Raw genomic sequence first — 9,014 nt, 5'->3', positions numbered from 1 at the left:
ACGTCTTGCTAGAATATTGGCTTTCCTTTAAACTATGCGTCTTTGACGTGGCTTAAAATTGTCCCCTCTTCATCTCGAATGCTGAATTTTAATAATCAGTGAATCTTGAAATATGATGCTAGTCACGAAGACACATTGTGGAACGGGTACAGAGTCACAATATTGTATTCTTCTACCAATGAGCTTCATGAAATAAAATGCATGAGTTCAATAATTTACATGTTAATGATCTCTAGCATATTATTTACCTATATTATGCATGTCTGTGTGTACGAGTAAAACTTCGTTGCATCTGGGTTTCTGTCAGTCCTTAACCTCGAGGGATAACTAATTTGTTTTTGTCTGTTTTTGTCTGCATGTTTCAGATGGGTCGATTTTTCCCTCGTGTATTCGTCAAACTTTGGGAAGATACTTGTGTGTCTGTTGCATCCATTAAAATTATTACTAAAATCGTCCTCCCTTGAGTTCAACAAAATAAACGATAGATTGCAAGAAGGAATAATTAAAAGATCATTAGTGTGAAGAAGTTAATGAGTCTTACTACTGGTGACACTGACTGGGTCCTTCAGTTCGGAAAATCTCTCATTCCGAACATTATCGTTTTTAAAGTGAAAGAATGAAAACGATGAAGCGTGACCATCATGTAGAAAAAAACAAAAAAATCGTTCTGATAATCCTGCCGCTTTTTTTTTTTTTTTTAATTGTTAAATAAGGCTGTCTAACCGGGTCTAGTTCAAAGAGGTTTATCCCCATGGTGAGGCTGATGTTCACTGATCATATTCTGCCACACAAGTTATATGCACTGGTCACCTAGCCACGGATCCCTACGCTCCATGTGGAACAATGAAAAAGTGGATGACAGACAAACAGATAAACACGAGAATTGAAAACAAAAAAAGAGGAAAAGAGGCCATGATGTGAAAAGGATAAAGGGTCATCATTAGGATGCATCATATCCCCCCATGAACTAAAATTGGGATGTACGTAGTTTCAAAATGTTCCAATGATTGAAAAATGCCAATGAAAATTTTTATTTGCGTACAGAAAACAATTAAAGGGGTCCACCATTAACTGAGACCTTTCATTTTCTTATTTTTACTAGTTTTCCACGATTGTTGCCTGTTACTTAATTTTGACATCCTTTTATCATTGTTGTTACTGTTCTGTAAAATCTGTACTGAGAACTCCCAACAGAAAGAATGTTGTTGCTTTTGTAAAGAAAATGTTTATTGCTGAAACACTCTCCTGGCTAAGTCAGTTTGGTAGTCTTAGGGAAGCAGTGAAGAAAGAAATGCTTTCTACCTCTGCTGCACTAGACCATTGTAAGTGCACTCTACAGCCTACATCATGGAAGGTGATGTGCAACCTTCTACCTCAACTACACCAGACTCCCCAGTAACACGTGAACAGTCAACCCTTTTTGTCCTAGGGGCAGGTATTACTAAAACAGATTCTGAAATTACTGGAGCAAGACTTCCAACATGTGGACAAGTGCTACGATGCCTCATGTGGTAAATACAAGAAGGGGCACCTGGACTGCGGTCTCGTTGGGAGGCAGCTAAGTTGGTTCAGCAAAAAGTATATGTTTTCTGTAATAAAAGCACATATCCCCATGAACTGAGAAAGGCAACAGTGAAAATTATAAAACTTTGAGTTGAGAATACAAAACTACGAAGTTTACCACAAAACCAATGTTCCAGTCTAACACTCAAAAAGGTCCAAGAAATTATACAAAAACCTGCAAAAACTTTTCCAGTATGGCCAGCCATTGCAGAACCATTATTTAAAGCCCCAGAAAATCTAAAATTTCCGAGATCTATGAAAACTGATCGCAAAGCCTCATTTTGAGACCAAGACAAAATATTATCTGGCAAACTTCGAAGCAGGGAGTTGCGTATTAAAGCTGATAATAGAAGACGAGAGAAGTAAAAGAAGCAAAGATGGCATCTCAGACGATTAACACCAATGAGTGTATTACTGATGTGTAAAAGCGAATCAGATGAAGATGCTGAAAGTTCTGTAGAGAAAGCATCAACACCTCACAGGTGGTTGTACACAGGAACCCGTATACTGTTTTTATACTCCATGGTATATTGAAATGACGAAGACTTTTGTCACTAGCAAACAGAATGCACATAACTGCTACAAAGCATGCTGCCATTACAGAGGCCATCATTCAAGAAGCAAGTGGTGATGCTGAAAAGGTGTCTGTCATATGCCACAGCAGACAAAGCTCGGCGTGAAGTTGGAAGGCCACAGCAAGATCTGTTCAAGAAGAGTAGGCATACTACTCTTCACTGGGACTCAAAACTGTTATATCCCTCACTAATCCACACTCCTCTGAAGAACGACTTGCCGTTTTTGTTGGAAATGCCCAAGAGGTGAAACTGTTGGGTGGTCCTGCATACAAGCCAATCCAAGTTTGTAGAACAGGAGTTTTATATCTATCCATCTATCTACGTATCTATCTATCTATCTATATCTATCCATATATCTACCTATCTATCTATCTATATATATATATATATATATATATATATATATATATATATATATATTTTTTTTTCATTCATTGCCAGACGCCATGTATCCCAAACGGGGTGGCCAAGGGCTCAGAGTTAATTGTTTTACAGGGAGAGGCACTAATCCTCCACCAACCCCACTTGACACGTAGGGATGCCAACAGCATCTGGTGTTCCCAGGCGGTCACTCATCCAAGTACTAACCAGACCCAACGTTGCTTAACTTCGCTGATCGGATGGGAAGCGGTGTACTCAACGTGGTATGGCCGTTGGCTATATACTGTGCTGATCGGACGGGAAGCGGTGTACTAAACGTGGTATGGCCATTGGCTATATATATATATATATATATATATATATATATATATATATATATATACAGTATATAACGGCCATACCACGTTGAGTACACCGCTTCCCGTCCGATCAGTGAAGTTAAGCAACGTTGGGTCTGGTTAGTACTTGGATGGGTGACCGCCTGGGAACACCAGATGCTGTTCGCATCCCTACGTGTCAAGTGGGGTTGGTGGAGGATTAGTGCACCTCCCTGTAAAACACTTAACTCTGAGCTCTTGTCCACCCCGTTTGGGATACATGGCGTCTGGCAATGAATGAAATATATATATATAGATATATATACACAATATATATATATATATATATATATATATATATATATATATAATATATATATATATATATATATATATATATATATATATATATATATATATATATATATATATATATATATATATATATATATATATATATATATATATATATATATATATATATATATATATATATATATATATATATATATATATATATATATATATATATATATATATATATATATATATATATATATATATATATATATATATATATATATATATATATATATATATATATATATATATATATATATATATATATATATATATATATATATATATATATATATATATATATATATATATATATATACTGTATATATATATATATATATATATATATATATATATATATATATATATATATCCCATCATGTCCCGAGCTATTTCACACCTCTGACACCCCCCAATCCCGAGGTATTTTCGAAAAAAAAAAAAATTTAGGCTAAAACCTCCGCTTCTGGTGAGAAACATCGAAAATTCATAGACAAATCGCTCACCTGAGGTTTAAAATACTTGATCCAGGTAGCAGTACCTCCTTACTTGACCGGGTTTTCTAACAGGCTGGCACCAAAGAAAACGAGTTCTATGGGAAGGTAATTATTTCACACCACTCATAAACGGTATTTATTTATTTACTTGGTATGAATTTACATGTAGTACGAGAGTATATTGGTTTTCAAACAGTAATATAGGCATTATAAGCATTGTTTCACTAACTAACTCATGACCATACCTGACCTTTTTTTTGCCACATTACCTGATCATCATTTCTGACTGTTTCCTCCTCTAATGCTATGTAAACTTTGTCCTGCACATTGTCATCAATTGGGGAATCACTCTGGCCCTGAATGTCTTTATTGGCCAGGTCACTGGTAACAGGTGAATTGCTGAGATAATGGAGTGCGGGGGGTGGGGGAGGTTATGCTGTGTAAGGCATTGTCCCTGCTTGGCATCTTGTAGAGGAATAGAGGAAGGTGTCCCGTGTATATGTACGAAAAATCACGCGCGAAAATTGAAAATTGTGCAAATTATGAACCTTGCAATTGCGCAACATACCAGTATGTCGTCGGGACTGGCAAATGCATAATGTTGCAATATACCCATACGTCGACGGGACGCCTCTGGATATATATATATATATATATATATATATATATAAGCAGACACAGTAGTTAAGATGGTTTTTGACACCACTGCAAAAAACACTGGCCATATATCCACGGCATGCACTTCAGTACAAGAAAATCTTGGTTGTGCTCTGTTATTGTTAGCATGTCGCCACCATACCTGTGAGGTAGTGATTTCACATGTCTTCACAGATCTTAAAACTGAGGCTTCTAAATCCCCAGAAATCTTGTTTTATAGATTCCAGGGCAATATTGATCTCTTTGCACATGATAAACCACTCTCAAGGCTAGATCTGCCACCATACAGTGTAGAAGAGTGACATCATTAACAATTTTCATTCTTCGAATTTGAAATTGCCAAAACTAAACTGTAGCTAAAATGAGATTATTATTTATAATTTGTGGAACTGTGTGTGTTATATCTTGGTGATAATTCATCACAGCACACAATGCACTCATTCTCTTTCAGAGGTCCAGGGGCCATGCACCAAGCCAAGTTGATGTTAAAATTGCTATATTCCACAAATTTATGCATGCTTGAAAAACAGCTGAAGTCTACCTTCAGGAACTAATGCAAAGCACCAGGCAGTAAATGGTAGAGATTTTATCAATTTCGTCACATCTGTGTATTTTCCATGGTAGATATCTTGCAGTGTCGCTGTTGATGCACTCTATAATGATAAAAAATTATACCAGAATTTATTGACCTATCAAGCTGTGCATGTAGGAATCTCAAAGAGAGTAATTAAAACATTTATTAGATACTTAAGGTACCTTACCAAAGAGCTCATACCCCTGTCATTTTTTAGCACAAAAGTTTCTGAGAATGAGAAAGCATTGCCAACAAACTTGTGTCTTTCAAACCAGAAAATGGTATCATTGCACCTAAAGAGTGCTTTGGAACTGGCTTTGGAAAAACAAAGTTCCCAGATCATTTATCTGCTACAATAGTGCTTGCAAACCTTGCTGGGCCAGATTCCTGGTTTATGTTTTCTCCTCTGAACCTCAGTCCTACATTCCTTTCTCTGCCACAAGCAGAATGGCCAAATAATCCTATCAGGAATGCCTGAAAGCTGTTGAATGCCTTAATATTGTTAATGACTCTGCAGCAAGGAGCATCAGGCTTATCAGTGACTTTCCAAACAGTGATAAAAGTGAAGAACATTATCAGAACATCCTGTGTTGTGGAGAATGACAGAAATTTGAATCCAAACTTACAGACACGAAAATATATACAAGATCAGTGATACTGTTCATAAAATTTTGACAACTTAAAATTCATAATATTATCACATCGTCAGTACACATTTTTATTTATGAATGGTTCTTACGTAAATTATTTGATAAATAAATAATGGGTTCTAATGGACTGGTTGACAGTCGATATATTTTTTTAAAGTAAACAATTTACTTGGGTGACAAATGTGCTGAATTATCTTATGATATAATTTTGACAATCCAAAATAAAAATTCTGAGATATAACCCTTCAAAGTTGCACAAAAAGAGTTTGATGGCAGCACGAGCCTCGAGTGCCTGTGGCGTCATAGGACGTCAAGCCCGGAGACAAAACAAGACCGTGATCCCCAGCTAAGTTGTGTAATTGTGGTTCTGCTGAATAGCTAAGCTTTTCTTCTTCATGGCCAAGTCAGCAAATAACTACCATTGGTGCTTTGTTACATTGTGGAAAAACAAGCAGAATCACACGAGAAAAAAATTATTCATCACTGTTCCAAGAGAAGAAAACCAGGGGCCGGATGCACTAAAGCTTTTGTGGTCCCATAACTCGCTATGGGCGGGGAAAAGGGTAGCGGCGTTGGATGTTGGTATGTACTAAACACTTTCGGGGACCTTACGGGAGGCGAAGTTACGATCGCTGTTAAGTGTGGGCCCAACCCTTATGTCTCCCGTATCTTTCAGTCACCTGGAAATAAACAGAGTAAAACATTCTTTCTTATGTAAACAAATTATTTCACTGTATTGGACCATGTACAGAGGTGCTATACAACAATATACAGAGTGGTGTATTGTACTGTAGTGTAAATTAGTGGTTTTATTGTTAGTGTACATTAGCCTTCTACTGTATCACATGTGTGTGGCTGCACTATGGGGTGGTACTACCACTCTGCGGCCAGGTTGTGTTAGGAAGAATACTGCCACCGTATTCCCTGCGTGCCGTAAAAGGCGACTAAAAGGGGCGGGGTGAGGGGACTAGGGACCCCCTCCTCTGTTTTTTAGTTCCTAAAAAGAGACAGGCCAGAGAAAGGGATGGGGGATGGAGTTATCCCCGTACCCTGAAGATTGGGTCTATGAATGTGCGTGGATGTAGTACGACTGAGGCTAAAAGGGAGGAGATTAGGAGAATGTTTGTGAGAAGAAAGTTGGATGTGTTAGCTTTGAGTGAAACAAAGATGAAAGGGAAGGGGGAATCTATGTTTGGAAGTGTGAATGGAAGATTATCAGGTGTTGATAGAGGAAGGGCAAGAGAAGGTGTGGCCTTGTTAGTGAGTCCGGAAGTACATCAATGTGTGATTGAATGGAAGGAGGTGTCATCGAGACTGATGTGGGTGAAAGCGAAATTTGAACGTGAGTTGTGGGTGTTTGTGAGTGCATATGGGCCTGGTAGTGAAAGGGATGAAGAAGAGAGGGAGTCTTTCTGGAATGATGTTGATGAGTGTCTGCAGAGTTTTGGAGCGAATGTGAATGTGGTAATGATGGGAGATCTGAATGCTAGAGTAGGAAATGTAGCAGTTGAAGGCGTAGTTGGTATGCATGGTGTGCCTGGAAGAAATGAAAATGGGGAACAAATGATAGCAATGTTTGTTGAGTGAGAGATGGTGATTGGGAATACACTGTTTGAGAAGAAAGATATTTATAAGTATACATGGGTGAGACAGGAGGGTGGAAGGGTTGTTGATAGAGCTTTGATGGACTATGTGGTTGTGTCTAGGAATGTAATAGGAAGATTGTTGGATGTGAGAGTTCTGAGAGGGGAGGGTGGAGGTATGTCTGACCACTACCTGGTGGAGGGAAAGTTGAGAGTAGGTAAGAGATGGGTGAAAGCTAGGAGGGTTAGGTGTGGCAGGGAGGTTTTGAAAGTGAGTGAGTTGGATAAAAGAGAGAAAAAGATAGAGTATCAGGAGAAATTGAAAGATAAGTGGAACGCAGTGAAAGATCAGGAAAATGGCAGCGTGGAGAAGGAATGGCAGTTGTTTAAGAGTGCTGTGGTGGGGCATGCAGAAGAGGTGTGTGGTGTGAGACGTGTGGGTGGTGGTGTAAGAAAAGGAAGTGAATGGTGGTGCGAGGAAGTAAGTATGACTGTGGCTGAGAAGAGACGTGCATATGAAGTGTGGCTGCAGAGGAAGGATGAAATGTCATATGAAAGGTATAAGGAAAAGAGGAATAGAGTGAGAAGGGCTGTGCATGATGCTAAAGTGGCAGCAGATGAGAGGTGAGGTAGGCAGCTGACAGAGAATTTTCAACAGAATAAGAAAATGTTTTGGAAGGAGGTGAAAAGGGTGCGAAAGGGAGAGTCTGGGAAGGAAGAACGAGTAAAAGCAGAGGATGGAAGGATGTTAATTGAAATGGATGCAGTAAGGAAGAGATGGGCAGAGTATTTTGAAAGATTGTTAAATGTAGAGGAGGAAAGGGTGGCTGAGATTGTGGCGGATGGAAGGGTGCAAGGAATAAATGTGTTGGGAGAGTTAAATGATTCTTTGATCACGAAGGAGGAAGTGGAGAAGGCAGTAAAGGAGATGAAAACAGGGAAAGCTGCAGGTATGGATGGGTGTGCTGTGGAATGCCTGAAGGGTGGTGGAGTGACTATTGTTGACTGGTTAGTAAGATTGTTGAATGTGTGCTTTGAGAAAGGTATGGTGCCAGTTGACTGGGCAAGTGCTTGTGTGGTCCCGTTGTATAAAGACAAGGGTGATAAATATGAATGTACTAGCTTTAGGGGTATAAGTCTGTTGAGTGTTGTAGGTAAGGTGTATGGCAGAGTGTTAATTATAAGAGTTAGAGAGGGTACAGAGGGAGTGATTGGTGATGAGCAGTGTGGCTTTAGGAGAGGGAGGGGATGCGTTGATCAGGTGTTTGCTGTGAGACAAGTGTGTGAAAAGTATTTAGCGAAAGGCAAGGATGTGTTTTGGGCATTTATGGATTTAGAGAAAGCGTATGATAGAATTGATAGGGAGGCTTTGTGGACTGTTTTAAGATTGTATGGACTTGATGGTAGGTTACTAAAAGGAGTGAAAAGTTTTTATGTAAATAGTAGAGCGTGTGTAAGAGTGGGAAATGCTGTGAGTGATTGGTTTCCTGTGAGAGTGGGGCTGCGACAGGGATGTGTGATGTCGCCCTGGTTGTTTAATATTTACATGGATGGTGTTGTAAGGGAGGTAAATGCAAGAGTTTTAGGTGGAGGTCTGAGTCTGGTGAATGTTGATGGTGGAGAGTGGAATCTGAAGCAGCTGCTGTTTGCAGATGATACTGCACTGGTGACTGATTCAGAGGAGAGATTGAGACAGTTGGTAGAGGAGTTTGGAAGGGTGTGTGAAAGGAGAAAATTGAAAGTAAATGAGAATAAGAGTAAAGTGATGAAGTGTACGAGGTTGATAGATGGTAAGGGGATGAATATAGTTTTGAATGGTGAGTTGCTTGAGGAGGTAGATTGTTTTAAATATCTAGG

The 9,014-nt window shown here is 38.8% G+C and overlaps 2 non-coding genes across 2 annotated transcripts; one reads left to right on the top strand and one right to left on the bottom strand.

Annotated features, from left to right (window-relative positions):
* Positions 1-2,677: 2,677 nt before the first annotated feature.
* Positions 2,678-2,796, bottom strand: LOC145395330 (5S ribosomal RNA). Its single transcript, XR_013896575.1, has one exon. It is a non-coding gene; the product is annotated as a 5S ribosomal RNA (ribosomal RNA).
* A 110-nt stretch (positions 2,797-2,906) lies between these two features.
* On the top strand, positions 2,907-3,025 carry LOC145395352 (5S ribosomal RNA). The gene has a single exon (XR_013896595.1). It is a non-coding gene; the product is annotated as a 5S ribosomal RNA (ribosomal RNA).
* Positions 3,026-9,014: the final 5,989 nt, after the last annotated feature.

Source organism: Coenobita brevimanus, chromosome 30, assembly GCF_032717465.1.
Source record: "Coenobita brevimanus isolate Jiangsu-jjx chromosome 30, ASM3271746v2, whole genome shotgun sequence".
Classification (NCBI taxonomy): Eukaryota; Metazoa; Arthropoda; class Malacostraca; order Decapoda; family Coenobitidae; genus Coenobita; species Coenobita brevimanus.
Note: the sequence above shows the minus strand (reverse complement) of the source record. Positions and strands in the feature narration are given on the sequence as shown.